The following is a 15,823-nucleotide window of genomic DNA, read 5'->3' as shown; positions in this document are numbered from 1 at the left end:
CGAAAGGTCCTTGGTTCAAGTCTTCCCTCTAGTGAAAAATTTACTTCTTTTTTTTTTTCGCAAAGTTATGATCTGTCCGTTCGTTCATTGACGTCTCTGTTCACTGTAATAAGTTTAGTGTCTGTGTTTTGCGACAGCACCGCAAAACCTTATGATTAGTAGACGAAAGGACGTGCCTCTCCAATGGGAACCGATAACATTAGATCGCAAGGTCGTAGGTCAACCGACTCCTCCACAGGAAAACACTTCTGATACATTCTATACGACACTGGTGACGACATGTGCGTCACATAATTGTCTGAAAATAAAAAATTAAAATATTCACTCAAAGGAAGACTTGATCCAAGGACCTTTCGTTCCGCAGCTGCTCACGCTAACCACGAGACCACGGCGCTACTGAGCTCCTGTTGTCCTTGATGTTGCATATGTTGCACATGGACTACTCAGTTTGTATATTTTGCCTATTTTTTTCATAGTTCCACACAACTTCTTCCTGTTTTCTCGATTGATCTCTGTTCAGTTTTTCAAGGCCTATCCACTGTGCCAACTTATAACTAAATCTGAGGGGGGTGCGATGGGGAGGTTCCCTTGTTAGCACTAACCGTAACGCCCGCAGCTTTGTCTCACGTGAGTCCTCTCCCTGCCGTAGACACACGCCGGTGCGACCTCGATATCTGTGCCAGCGGTCGGATGACGTCACGAACCGATCGTTCTGCGGTCACGTGTAACGAGCTCGGCTCGGAAATCGACTGTCGCCTTCTTTATAAGATCTGAGAATTTCTCCACCATTATCAGGTGGAAAGTTAGACAGGAAAACATGGTTGCGACCATGGCCTAATGCCCATATTATATCTACGATCGACAAGGGCATCTCTATTAGTAAATTGACTATCCCGAAACCCGTTATCCGTAGCAGGCTGCCTAACTACATCAGACAGCAACAAAAATTTGATCTTCAATGTTTCTTGTAAATACTGACAGAATTTAAAATATTTAAATACTGTCATCTACTGAAAATCAAGTTACCTCTCATCACGAATGTGGAATGCACTCGACTACTGTGATATGGCATTCAAAATGATGGAGCTCTGCAACCGCACAGATTTTGTTTTGTTTTTCTTTAACCGAATTTTGTTGTTGTTGTTGACAAAGTGCAACATCTTTGATTTCAGCCTTTATTAAAAGCAAATTCAAATTTCGGCTAGTGCCTAGCCATTATCAGTGCGCTGTTTCATAGTTTCGTTAGATGTCGTAGTATGTCAGTCCTTTGAATACCGTGGAGTCTTGAATGAACTGTGACAGAAGCCCGAACAACAGGGGACTAACATACTAGGACATGTATTGAAACTGTGAAATAGTGCATTGATAATGGCGAGGCACTAGCGGACATCTAGGTTTGCTTTAATAAAGCCTGAAAGGAAAGAACGAGCGGTTGCTGTTCTCCGTCATTTTGAAAGACCGTCATCTACTGATTAAGAGGTATAATCTCGTATCAAAAGTTTTGCACAATAAGACGAGTGTCACAGTTCGAAGCTGTGTCTTTGTCTCGAAACAGCGTAACTAATGGCGCGGAAATACCCTGACTTTATTCGTCTATTATTTGCGAATGAGAGCACTTTGCGACATGCAACAAACTTTGCACACAATTTCAAACCTTTACGATACTATTTCCTGTTGACAACCCCCAAAAAAGATGAAAGAAAAGAGCTACTCGCTACTACATTTTCCCTGTTCATGAAGTAAAACTTATTACCGTCTAATTTGTTGCTTCTTTGTTACCCACTATAATCGCGTACAGAGTACGTATACTACTGAATGCACCAGCAAAATTATACCACTGTTCCACACATAAACATTGAGATGCGTGAAAAACTCGGTTTTGCTTAAAATAGAGCGGAAATTACCTAGTTTATATTCATCCAGTGTCTCATAATGAGGCCTCTTAGCGACTTGCAACAAACTTTAAGCATAATTTTAAACCTTTCCTAAACTTTATCTCCGCTTACATGCTTAACATCAAGTATTTAAAACAGACGTTTGAAGCTGTTTTACACATGCACGTCCGATACTTTAAATAATAGATGGTTCACTGCTATTGTTGTTCTAATGCACTGGACTAGCTTCGCGCCCCCCTGCTTCGCTTGCGTAGACTGTATGGCCCGCACAGATTTTGTTTTGTTTTTCTTTAACCGAATTTTGTTGTTGTTGTTGACAAAGTGCAACATCTTACAGACTTTTCACTCTAACTACGCCGTTGAATACTGGTCTTTTCCGAATGTACTTCCAGGCAAAAGTGATTTTGGGAGCTCGATTCGGAACTCTTCGTTACTCCTACCTTTTGAGTTCTTGTGATGTTATTTCCAGAGATATTTTCATGCCATAACACACATATCCTTAGAAGCCAAAAATCGATTTTCATAGATTTAGCTTTAAAAATGTTTTCATAATGAAAAAAATTTCATCCTTTATTCCACCTCCTTAGGTTTCGACTTTCCAAAAACACTGAAACTCTTTTTTTGTTACATTTCTAACTCAGAAGTCAAATACCCGTTATCATAGACTAGCTTTAAAAAGGCTTACTAGTACTTTACTAAAGATTTACTTTAAAAAATTCTTTCACTCACTATTTTATACCGTTACTGACCGAATTGCCAAAAATGCTATAACACGTATTTTTTTATTTCTGACCGAGAAACCAAATACAAATTTTCGTAGTTCTAGCTTCAAAATTACTTTGACAGCGACTTATTTCCAGAACACCTTTCTTCACCAACTTTACTGCCTGAGGGATGGAATTTCGAATAATCCCATAGTAAACGATGCCTACACTACAAGATAAACTCGGTCTCCATATTTTTGAAGTTTCTAACCTCAACTGTTTGGCCTAGTTTATGGCGAGGCAGTTCTGTTATATAGGGTGTAAATTTTAAGTTGACAAACCAAAATAACTCCAAAAATAAGCTTCACACGAAAAAATGTGTAGAATCCAATGTGTTTCAACGAATCAAAATTTACGGCTGGGGTGGCGGGTTAATTATTTTCGAGGGGGACACCAGCTGGTGCTAAAATTAACCCGCCACCCCAGCCGTAAAGTTTGATTCGTTGAAACTAAAACTCTCCCTCTTTCCCCATAGGGCGGGGTTTGAGAGAGAGAAATTGGAGTTTTTCAAATGTTGACCCAAATATTTGGCTGAACATTTGTAAAACTCTAATTCCTCTCTCTCAAACCCGAAGTAAATAAGTATGTTTTATTTACCCATAACCATTTTCCACGGAAAAATGATAACACGGATTTTCTTGAATTACAGCGCCAACTACCAAGAATCAAAACAAATGTTTAAGACAAAATGTAAGTAGTTTTTTATGTATAATCTGATTCTACAATAAAAATGGGGGTTCCCATTTGAAATTTTAGAGTTGCCTCCCGTCCCACCCACAGGGGGCTCGAGTGGCGGGCTAATTTTAGCACCAACAGATGTCCCCCTCGAAAATAATCAACCTTGGATTCTACACATTTTTTAAGCTTATTTTCCAAGTTATTCTGGTTTTCAACTTAAAATTTACACCTTGTATACAGGGTGTTACAAAAAGGTACGGCCAAACATTCAGGAAACTTTCCTCACATACAAATAAAGAAAAGATGTTATGTGGATATATTTCCGGAAATGTTTCCGGAAACTCTTAATTTCCATGTTAGAGCTCATTTTAGTTTAGTCAGTATGTACTGTACTTCCTCGATTCACCGCCAGTTGGCCCAATTGAAGGAAGGTAATGTTGACTTCGGTGCTTGTGTTGACATGCGACTCATTGCACTACAGTACTAGCATCAAGCACATCAGTACGTAGCATCAACAGGTTAGTGTTCATCACGAACGTGGTTTTGCAGTCAGTGCAATGTTTACAAATGCGGAGTTGGCAGATGCCCATTTGATGTATGGATTAGCACGGGGCAATAGCCGTGGCGCGGTACGTTTGTATCGAGACAGATTTCCAGAACGAAGGTGTCCCGACAGGAAGACGTTCGAAGCAATTGATCAGTGTCTTAGGGAGTACGGAACATTCCAGCCTATGACTCGCGAGTGGGGAAGACCTAGAACGACGAGGACACCTGCAATGGACGAGGCAATTATTCGTGCAGTTGACGATAACCCTAATGTCAGCGTCAGAGAAGTTGCTGCTGCCAAGGTAACGTTGACCACGTCACTGTATGGAGAGTGCTACGGGAGAACCACTTGTTTCCGTACCATGCACAGCGTGTGCAGGCACTATCAGCAGCTGATTGGCCTCCACGGGTACACTTCTGCGAATGGTTCGTCCAACAATGTGTCAATCCTCATTTCAGTGCAGATGTTCTCTTTACGGATGAGGCTTCATTCCAACGTGATCAAATTGTAAATTTTCACAATCAACATGTGTGGGCTGACGAGAATCCGCACGTAATTGTGCAATCACGTCATCAACACAGATTTTCTGTGGACGTTTGGGCAGGCATTGTTGGTGATGTCTTGATTGGGCGCCATGTTCTTCCACCTACGCTCAATGGAGCACGTTATCGTGATTTCATACGGGATACTTTACCTGTGCTGCTAGAATATGTGCCTTTACAAGTACGACACAACATGTGGTTCATGCACGATGGAGCTCCTGCACATTTCAGTCGAAGTGTTCGTACTCTTCTCAACAACAGATTCGGTGACCGATGGATTGGTAGAGGCTGACCAATTCCATGGCCTCCACGCTCTCCTGACCTCAACCCTGTTGACTTTCATTTATGGGGGCATTTGAAAGCTCTCGTCTACGCCACCCCGGTACCAAATGTAGAGACTCTTCGTGCTCGTATTGTGGACGGCTGTGATAACATTACGCCATTCTCCAGGGTTGCATCAGCGCGTCAGGTATTCCATGCGACGGAGTGTGGGATGCATGTATCCTCGCTAACGGAGGACATTTTGAACATTTCCTCTAACAAAGTGTTTGAAGTCACGCTGGTACGTTCTGTTGCTGTGTGTTTCCACCCATGATTAATGTGATTTGAAGAGAAGTAATAAAATGAGCTCTAACATGGAAAGTAAACGTTTCCGGACACATGTCCACATAACATATTTTCTTTCTTCGTGTGTGAGGAATGTTTCCTGAAAGTTTGGCCGTACCTTTTTGTAATACCCTGTATAGAGATGAACAGTATCGACTGAGGAAGATTCGCTGCAGATGTTAATAATGTGTAAGGTCGTAAGCAGAGAACCTGGCTTGAAGATGTGTCGATTGTGTAGTAAACGGTGGCTCCCAGGCGCAGCCGGTAGCGCAAGTGGCAGCTGGCGACTTACAGAAGGCAGAGCGGGCGAGGACAGGAAGCCGGGAGTAGTGCGTGAGTCAGCAGAGAGGAGTGCGTGAGCTCGTGCGTGGGTGCGTCCCCAGGGCAGGCGCCCATTGTTCTGGAGAGTGAGTGGGCCCTCCTGGGCCCTCCCGCCCTTCCTGCGTTTCCTCTGTCACTCCTCTCCTCTCGCCTTCCCTTCGCGTGCTGCAGACGCTTCGCCATTTCTCCCCCCGTTCGCTACAACCACTCGCTGGCTTTCCGAGACACACAGCGGCCCGGCGACCTGGGTGAGTCCACTCTGGCAGTGTCGCTGATCCCTCCGGCTGAGAGAGAGAGAGAGAGAGAGAGAGAGAGAGAGGCGAGGCCTGGGCTGATGGCCTCTGTCACATCTTCTGACAACGAGCGCGAGGCCGCAAGCGGCAGAAAGTTTCCCACTGTCTCTCAAAGGATTCCACAAGGAGGTGGGTTGCGAAAAATCCTGGAGAACAGATCGAGGAGTATCGTACCTTCCGTTGCTGCCGCAATGTGGTGATGGGTTCTGGAGATACGACCACCTCGCTGGGCGTCATTTTGGAAGTGTGCTGTACCACATCCATTTTGGAAAACTAACTAATACAGCGATGGTTTTCGTATCAAGCTGCACGTTGTTAAGCTGGGTAACGGTGATAAGCTAATTTACGCTGATGATAATTAGTTTAGCCAGGCTGCACTTGAATGAGACAGTACGAATCAGGACCAAATTGAAGGATTGGGTTCGTCGGCTACAGGACTGTACTTAGAGTTAATTGGGAACGTTTCATTTGCACAAAACGTATCAGTTTTGGACGACACTAGACTGATAGCAATTACTCTTTACAAAACTTATTCTCAAACAATATCGTTATATCGGACCCCGTCATGGTACATTCATTTTGTCTCAAATATTAAGACCTTTCGTTCTAATTTTCTACCTGTCTCGCCGACTAGAGAAAGGCGGAAATTCTGTATCAGTTGTAAGTAGGCTGTTTAAGTTTTTATGTTGGTAACGCCACGTAGCGCTCTGTGACTGTGCTGTGCTGTGCTGTGCTGTGTGCAATCTGTGGCTGGTCGGCATTGCTGGAATATTCGCCATTGTAGTGTTGGGCAGTTGGATGTGAACAGCGCGTAGCGTTGCGCAATTGGAGGTGAGCCGCCAGCAGTGGTGGATGTGGGGAGAGAGATGGCGGAGTTTTGAGAGGTTACTATAAGCGGACGATCTGGACGTGTGTCCGCCAGAAAAAGGAAATTTGTAAAGATGGATGTCATGAATTGATAGAAATATATAAGTGATGACTTTTGAACACTATTAAGGAAAATACGTTGTTTGTCCTCTATCAAAATCTTTCATTTGCTAACTATGCCTATCAGTAGTTAGTGCCTTCAGTAGTTAGAATCTTTTATTTAGCTGGCTGTGTTGGCGCTCGCTGTATTGCAGTAGTTCGAGTAACGAAGATTTTTGTGAGGTAAGTGATTTGTGAAAGCTACAGGTTATCGTTAGTCAGGGCCATTGTTTTGTAGGGAGTATTGAAAGTCAGATTGCGTTGCACTAAAAATATTGTGTGTCAGTTTAGTGTTGATCAGAATAAGTAGAGAGAGAAATGTCTGAGTACGTTGAGTTTTGCTCAGCTGTTTGAAAATCAAATAACGTAAGAGGTTTATCAGCACAGTCATTTATAATTTTCCAAAGGGGACGTTTCACAGTATTGCCTCTGTACAGAAGGAATTTTAGGGCAGTTTAATGTTGATGCAACGCATTTGAAATCGTCATTGGTGGTCACCGAAATGGATGTGACCATCAGAGAGGCTCATTGGTTTGAAGGAAGTCGCCGGGAAACGAGGGATACTTTCGTGGGACATAGTTGGCGCTTAGAACCTAACACATCTGGAGATATCTGTCAGGACTCTCTGGTAAGACAGACATAGCTTTCTCTAGGAATGGTCGTTTAAGGTGGCTGACAGTCTATTTTCTTGCTGGTGAAATAGTACGCAGCAGGGTCATTGAGAGTCATTTTTGTATTGGTGTAGCGTCCGCGTAGTGTGTGTCAATCGCAGACAATCTCGTGGTAGCCGTCATGTTGGCGGAAATCTGGCTCTAAAGCATGACACATTGACAGAAGCAGTCAGTCTTTGAAAATCGAATATTCGCGAGACATCACGTGATTCACGCGGTCCGAGTACTGCCAATCGCTATCTCCGTAACACGGCAAGACGCTACGGCCTTGGGGGACTGATGACCTTAGCTGTTTAATCCCCCTTAAACATCCCAACAACCACCACCACCACCACCACGCTACGGCCTATATAGTGTGAGTAACACGCCAGCGTACCCCACTGTTTCTCCTTATTGCTAGCATTTCCCTCTCTATCGCTCATTTGAACCCCATAATGTCTTCATTGACATCGTTTCTGATTTTTATTTTTAACTGCTACTTGATCACATGGGAAACCTGATGTCGAATACTAATGCTCTCTTTCCTCGAGATTTAAGTGCTTAATATTCGTTTTACTCATCGTATGTAAATCTTAAATGAGCCAAATTAGAATTCCTTCCATTGTTTGTAGCACGGCCCTTCCTGTTCGCATACATCCCTGTTGGCCCCAGTTACCCGATATTCATACTGGCAGTTTCATTCACACCTGTAAGTACGTTCCAGTCGGATACTGCCAGGGCCACCCGGACGCCATCTTTGGGTTCCACTTGCTTGAGGAAGTGGAGAGCAGACGGTGTGTACCACCACAACACTACGAGGTGGGAGAGAAAAGCAATGAGACACACAGCACTGCGATCGATCTGGCAGCGCTGTGTTGTTCTGCTTGTGTAGACCGGTGTTTTCGTCCCTTCCAGATGCTCAGTACGAGTTTCAGCTGCGTACAGCCATCACGTGATTTTTGAGAGCCCCACCAGTGTCTCCTTGTTGTGTGTTACGAAAATGGAACAACCCAAATTTGGAGCAACGTTATGTAATCAAGTTTTGTGTTAAACTTGGAAAATCCGTGAGTGTGATCTTTGAAAAGTTGAAACAGGCCTAAGGGGAACGTTCTGTGTGAACCATGGAGGTAAAAATAAGAGGAGTTGTCATGACGTCACAAACTTGAAGCCAACCCAAGTGAAGATCCGCCATGTTACCTACCCCAAAACATTCGCTTCTGGTGGTCTGATTCCGTGTAGTTGTGAAGTGTTTTGATAAAAAATGACGGCTTGCGTCGCTTACGGGTGTACTAATCGTTCTGATTGTAGTCTAAAGTTTAAACAAATCACATTTCATTCGTAAGTGGACTTATTTAAGCGCTATTTTCTTATATATACTTGAAATTCTGATGCACTGTAAAGTTTTACAGTATGGTTTTATTTCTGTGATTTGACTTTAGATTTCGTATCAGTCCAACACGAAGAGCTCTCTGGAGGTGAGCAATACACTTGGTTTTCAGCGTTTGGTTATTCCCAAGTAACTCAAAAGTCCTGGCAAGAAATATGCTGGAAATGGGGACTAATGTTTTAAAATGCAATAATTTAATATAAAAGTAATGTAACTACATGTAGTTAGTTAAATCTTCAGTATAATGTGTGGAACACCTGTTACATAGGTTAAATTATAAGTGCTTAAAGGGTTACATATTTGTTAAAGCAAAGTTCCCTATCTAAGTCCAGGCTATTTAGATCATTACATTAATCACTGTGTTATCGTGTTTCCCTGTACATTGCTGTTATTTGCCACACTGAATGACACTTGGTAGGTACCATTTATGAACAAAGCAGATGTGTAAACTACAATGGGCCTGACAATCTTAAATTCCGTTCTTTTCCTTCGTAATTTAACGAATCTTTCACTTTGTTGGCATGACAGCTGTCTTGTTTATATCATCCGTGCATACATGTATGGGACACCAAAGGAAATAAGGTAAGTTTCTTGCAAACTTGAACATTTAAAATTAATGCAACGAATACAAATCGGTGCCTCTAAACTATCAATCATTGCTTTTGGAGTTCTGGCTTTATCAATTATCGACACAAACACAATGAAAGTGAACAGACATGGATTAAGAAAGCATGCTTTTCTTAGCACATACTTCTCATCTCGGTTATTCGAAGTGTATAAACAAAAAGGAATTAGAGTACTGAGGCCAGAAGCGTCATATTTTCGTGTCGTATTACTGTATCGAATACGCATTTAAGACCAGAAAAACGTTTGAAGTTGCGTTCCTTATGCTGTGTTGTTCACTAAAACAGTGTAACATTTACTATATAAAATAAAGATCGCGTGCACAAGACAGAAATAACGAACAAGAAGCAACTGTAAACACTCGTCTGCTAATGTTTTGGGGGATCCAAGATGGCGGCAGGCTCCGCCCACTGGCTTCGAAACAACTTACAGCGTAAGTCTGTAGCGCGCCATCTCCTCTTATTCTACCTCCATGGTGTGAACAGTACAATTTTTCCTCTGGCAGAAATCAGTTTTGCAACACCGAGAACACGATGAAGGTGGACGTCGCTCAGGGAGTCCTTCAAATTCAGAAACCGACGAAAACCCCCAACGTGTGCGTGCTCTTGTGAGACCAGCCCGTCAGAATAAACTCTCAGCCCAGTGTTTTACAAAGATGTCCTTGAAAGGCTCAGGAAAAAGTTAATCAAGTGATAGCGGACATCGCAGACAAGTGGATGCTGCATCATGACAACGCCCCATGTCACACGCTCACTTCCATGACGAAATTTTTGATCTCAAAAGGCATTCCTGTTGTTTCATAGCCCCGCCACCTGCCCCCCCCCCCCCCCCCCCCCGTTCACGTAATGTGAGTCTTTGCAACTTTGTCTGGCGAACATTCAAAAGGAAGTGACCGACATGTTAAACGCCTCAACAGCTGAAGCATTTCAGCGCTGCTACCGATTCTTGGAACAATGATTCTGCCCGTGTGTAGCTACAGAAAGAAACTACTTGGAAGGGGACAATATTGTTGTTTGAAAAAAATAACGATTTTGTTAAATAAAAAATAAGTCTCATTAGTTTTCTCAGACGCCTTGTGTACTTAGAGGCAGATATAAATTACATGTCCAATGTACATGGTCGATTTCTCAACTGTTAATTCTTTGCGAGTGACAGAATACCGACAGGTGGACATTTAGTGGGTTGTTTTAGTTCATAGTATAGCCAGACATCGTCGCTGATTGGGCAGTGTCCATACTGTACCCTAGAGAAGACCAGCCTCCGCAAGTGGCGGCACTTATATAGGGTGTACATCCAGCTGCTATGCTGAACTGGAATAGACGGCCAACAGCAATGAATAACTGGGGAGCATGAATTTCGCAAACGAACTGTTTAGTGGAAGCTCTCAGCAGATTTTGAAGTAGCTCAGATGAAGTCCAGGAATGTCTCTCTCTTCTAGAGCCCAGCGGTTCTAGGCGCTTCAGTCCGGAACCGCGCGTATGCTACGGTCGCAGGTTCGAATCCTGCCTCGGGCATGGGTGTGTGTGATGTCCTTAGGTTAATTAGGTTTAAATAGTTCCAAGTTCTAGGTGACTGATGACCTCAGATGTTAAGTCCCATAGTGCTCAGAGCCATTTGAACCATTTTTCTCTTCTATAGTCCTGCATAATTTTCTCTGAGCATGACCTTACATCTGATTGGCTGCCTCTGATCGTTAGTCTCGCCAAGCGAGTCATTAATTAGCAACTTTCGTTGCTGTTGCACAAAGCAGTTTTTTCTCTTGTTCTGAAAAAGATTTGGACAAAGATGCACCTTTCTGACAGCGGTTGCTTGTAAACTGGAGTAATGTCCAAACTCCCTGACATCTCCAAAACTCACGTCCTGTCGAGTCACCACTTCGTCAGTTCCCTTCCATTGTGCTTGCCCTATAGACGAAAGCACACTCAGCGTGCCTGTCCGGTCCATCCCTGCTACAGATACGTTACAGTATCAACACAGTGGTTCAAAAATGGTTCAAATGGCTCTAAGCACTAGGGCACTTAACATATGAGGTCATCAGTCCCCAAGACTTAGAACTACTTAAACCTGATTAACCTAAGGACATCACACACATCCATGCCCGAGGCAGGATTCGAACCTGCGACCGTAGCAGCAGCGCAGTTCCGGACTGAAGCGCCTATAACCGCTTGGCCACAGCGGCCGGCTTCAACACAGTTGCTTGTGGAACTGAGCCATACCTGTGAGTGAGTAGTGGTGTTCTGGTGATTTCGGTTTGTGCTGGTGTGGACGGTACAGAGGGCAGGCTGGGTGTGCGTCTCCTCTTCATGAACCGCTTAGTAATTAGTTTTTCACAGTAATTCTACGTATATAATGGAAATATCTGTATTCTACAGTGTTAAGATTTGTGTACAGTGTCATGTTTGTCAAAGAGTAAGCACACACACTCCTGGCGTGTTTCGTGTTTCGTATTTCAGTATATATAATTATTCACGTTCATTCTGTTTCATGCTCTTCTGTTTGTCTTTACGATTACCACTGCGACTACTGCCTTTGTTCTGATGAATGTAATTGTCTGTTTCTAATTAAAATACTAACGATTGAAAACATTGTGTCAACCTTCTTTGCGTCATTTCCCATCCTCTACCATTCCGAAACATTACAGTTAAATGTGGAATTGTACTAATGGAACCTAGTTTGTTTTGCGTAGCGCCATTAACTTATTTTCTTTCTTTTTTGTCATTACTTCTATTTACCGTTCAAAAGAACCTGCACTTACTTCATTTGGTTTCGAAGTCTGATACTCATTGGGTTACGTGGTATAAACTATACAGTAGACATATTTGAAATACAGCCATGGGATCCGAAGCTACTCATGAATTATGGCTTGAGCAGAAATCTGTTTTTTTTGTTTTTTTTCCTTAAGAAAGAAAATTATGGGTACCAGACGTGAGTAAAAAGGAAAATATTACATCAGACTTTATTAATAATCCAACGCAGAACTCAGAATATTATTTAAGTTAGATAACTCTCTCTCCCAATCGCGACGAATTTATAGCTGATCCTTTTGAAATATTGCTGCAAACACATAAAAAAGATTTCATGATCTCGTTGGTGTGAGATGGATTCAAATAATAGTATAGAGTAGTCATACGTGTCTCAACACGGCCTATGCCTATACACTCCTGGAAATTGAAATAAGAACACCGTGAATTCATATATATATATATATATATATATATATATATATATATATATATATATACACTCCTGGAAATTGAAATAAGAACACCGTGAATTCATTGTCCCAGGAAGGGGAAACTTTATTGACACATTCCTGGGGTCAGATACATCACATGATCACACTGACAGAACCACAGGTACATAGACACAGGCAACAGAGCATGCACAATGTCGGCACTAGTACAGTGTATATCCACCTCTCGCAGCAATGCAGGCTGCTATTCTCCCATGGAGACGATCGTAGAGATGCTGGATGTAGTCCTGTGGAACGGTTTGCCATGCCATTTCCACCTGGCGCCTCAGTTGGACCAGCGTTCGTGCTGGACGTGCAGACCGCGTGAGACGACGCTTCATCCAGTCCCAAACATGCTCAATGGGGGACAGATCCAGAGATCTTGCTGGCCGGGGTAGTTGACTTACACCTTCTAGAGCACGTTGGGTGGCACGGGATACATGCGGACGTGCATTGTCCTGTTGGAACAGCAAGTTCCCTTGCCGGTCTAGGAATGGTAGAACGATGGGTTCGATGACGGTTTGGATGTACCGTGCACTATTCAGTGTCCCCTCGACGATCACCAGTGGTGTACGGCCAGTGTAGGAGATCGCTCCCCACACCATGATGCCGGGTGTTGGCCCTGTGTGCCTCGGTCGTATGCAGTCCTGATTGTGGCGCTCACCTGCACGGCGCCAAACACGCATACGCCATCATTGGCACCAAGGCAGAAGCGACTCTCATCGCTGAAGACGACACGTCTCCATTCGTCCCTCCATTCACGCCTGTCGCGACACCACTGGAGGCGGGCTGCACGATGTTGGGGCGTGAGCGGAAGACGGCCTAACGGTGTGCGGGACCGTAGCCCAGCTTCATGGAGACTGTTGCGAATGGTCCTCGCCGATACCCCAGGAGCAACAGTGTCCCTAATTTGCTGGGAAGTGGCGGTGCGGTCCCCTACGGCACTGCGTAGGATCCTACGGTCTTGGCTTGCATCCGTGCGTCCCTGCGGTCCGGTCCCAGGTCGACGGGCACGTGCACCTTCCGCTGACCACTGGCGACAACATCGATGTACTGTGGAGACCTCACGCCCCACGTGTTGAGCAATTCGGCGGTATGTCCACCCGGCCTCCCGCATGCCCACTATACGCCCTCGCTCAAAGTCCGTCAACTGCACATACGGTTCACGTCCACGCTGTCGCGGCATGCTACCAGTTTTAAAGACTGCGATGGAGCTCCGTATGCCACGGGAACCTGGCTGACACTGACGGCGGCGGTGCACAAATGCTGCGCAGCTAGCGCCCTTCGACGGCCAACACCGCGGTTCCTGGTGTGTCCGCTGTGCCGTGCGTGTGATCATTGCTTGTACAGCCCTCTCGCAGTGTCCGGAGCAAGTATGGTGGGTCTGACACACCGGTGTCAATGTGTTCTTTTTTCCATTTCCAGGAGTGTATATACGAGGACAGTTCAATAAGTAATGCAACACATTTTTTTTCTGAAACAGGGGTTGTTTTATTCAGCATTGAAATACACCAGGTTATTCCCCAATCTTTTAGCTACACAACATTATTTTTCAACGTAATCTCCATTCAATGCTACGGCCTTACGCCACCCTGAAATGAGGGCCTGTATGCTTGCACGGTACCATTCCACTGGTCGATGTCGGACCCAACGTCGTACTGCATCAATAACTTCTTCATCATCCGCGTAGTGCCTCCCACGGATTGCGTCCTTCATTGGGCCAAACATATGGAAATCCGACGGTGCCAGATCGGGGCTGTAGGGTGCATGAGGAAGAACAGTCCACTGAAGTTTTGTGAGCTCCTCTCGGGTGCGAAGACTTGTGTGAGGTCTTGTGTTGTCATGAAGAAGAAGTTCGTTCAGATTTTTGTGCCTACGAACACGCTGAAGTCGTTTCTTCAATTTCTGAAGAGTAGCACAATACACTTCAGAGTTGATCGTTTGACCACGGGGAAGGACATCGAACAGAATAACCCCTTCAGCGTCCCAGAAGACTGTAACCATGACTTTACCGGCTGAGGGTATGGCTTTAAACTTTTTCTTGGTAGGGGAGTGGGTGTGGCGCCACTCCATTGATTGCCGTTTTGTTTCAGGTTCGAAGTGATGAACCCATGTTTCATCGCCTGTAACAATCTTTGACAAGAAATTGTCACCCTCAGCCACATGACGAGCAAGCAATTCCGCACAGATGGTTCTCCTTTGCTCTTTATGGTGTTCGGTTAGACAACGAGGGACCCGGCGGGAACAAACCTTTGAATATCCCAACTGGTGAACAGTTGTGACAGCACTACCAACAGAGATGTCAAGTTGAGCACTGAGTTGTTTGATGGTGATCTGTCGATCATCTCGAACGAGTGTGTTCGCACGCTCCGCCATTGCAGGAGTCACAGCTGTGCACGGCCGGCCCGCACGTGGGAGATCAGACAGTCTTGCTTGACCTTGCGGCGATGATGACACACGCTTTGCCCAACGACTCACCGTGCTTTTGTCCACTGCCAGATTACCGTAGACATTCTGCAAGCGCCTATGAATATCTGAGATGCCCTGGTTTTCCGCCAAAAGAAACTCGATCACTGCCCGTTGTTTGCAACGCATATCCGTTACAGACGCCATTTTAACAGCTCCGTACAGCGCTGCCACCTGTCGGAAGTCAATGAAAATATACGAGACGAAGCGGGAATGTTTGAAAATATTCCACAAGAAATTTCCGGTTTTTTCAACCAAAATTGGCCGAGAAAAAAGATGTGTTGCGTTGCTTATTGAACTGCCCTCGTGTATATATATATGAGAGAGGGAGAGGGTTGGGTTGTGGTTGTGTTGGGGGTGGAGACCAAACTGCGAGGTCATCGGTCTCGTCGGATTAGGGAAGGAAGTCGGCCGTGCCCTTTTCAAAGGAACCATCCCGGCATTTGCCTGAAGACATTTAGGGAAATCACGGAAAACCTAAATTAGGATGGCCGGGATTGAACCGTCGTCCTTCCGAATGCGAGTCCAGTGTGCTAACCACTGCGCCACCTCGCTCGGTAGAGAGAGAGAGAGAGAGAGAGAGAGAGAGAGAGAGAGAGAGACTGACTGACTGACTGAGTGATGTAGTGGTTACCAGTGTCGAGATTACTCGCATTTTGAAGCCACACACCTTGTTGTTAACCATAAAATAGCCGAAAAGGCACGAATAACTTCGTATATGAAAGTGAAGCTGTGAGCAACAAACAGTTTCGTTGATAAGAAAGCCTATGTGTCTCCTGTTTCACCTGAACGATTAATTATGTCGTTCAAGTGCAACAGTAGACACACAGGCTTTCTTATCAACGAAACTGT

The 15,823-nt window shown here is 44.5% G+C and overlaps 1 protein-coding gene across 3 annotated transcripts in view; it reads left to right on the top strand.

Moving 5' to 3' along the window:
- Positions 1 to 15,823, top strand: part of LOC124711241 (TBC1 domain family member 4) — a 485,094-nt gene that overhangs the window by 162,053 nt on the left and 307,218 nt on the right. The window lies entirely within an intron of this gene.

This window comes from Schistocerca piceifrons, chromosome 8 (genome assembly GCF_021461385.2).
Source record: "Schistocerca piceifrons isolate TAMUIC-IGC-003096 chromosome 8, iqSchPice1.1, whole genome shotgun sequence".
NCBI classification, from domain to species: domain Eukaryota; kingdom Metazoa; phylum Arthropoda; class Insecta; order Orthoptera; family Acrididae; genus Schistocerca; species Schistocerca piceifrons.
The sequence above is the reverse complement of the archived record's forward strand: the minus strand, read 5'-3'. Positions and strand labels throughout refer to the sequence as shown.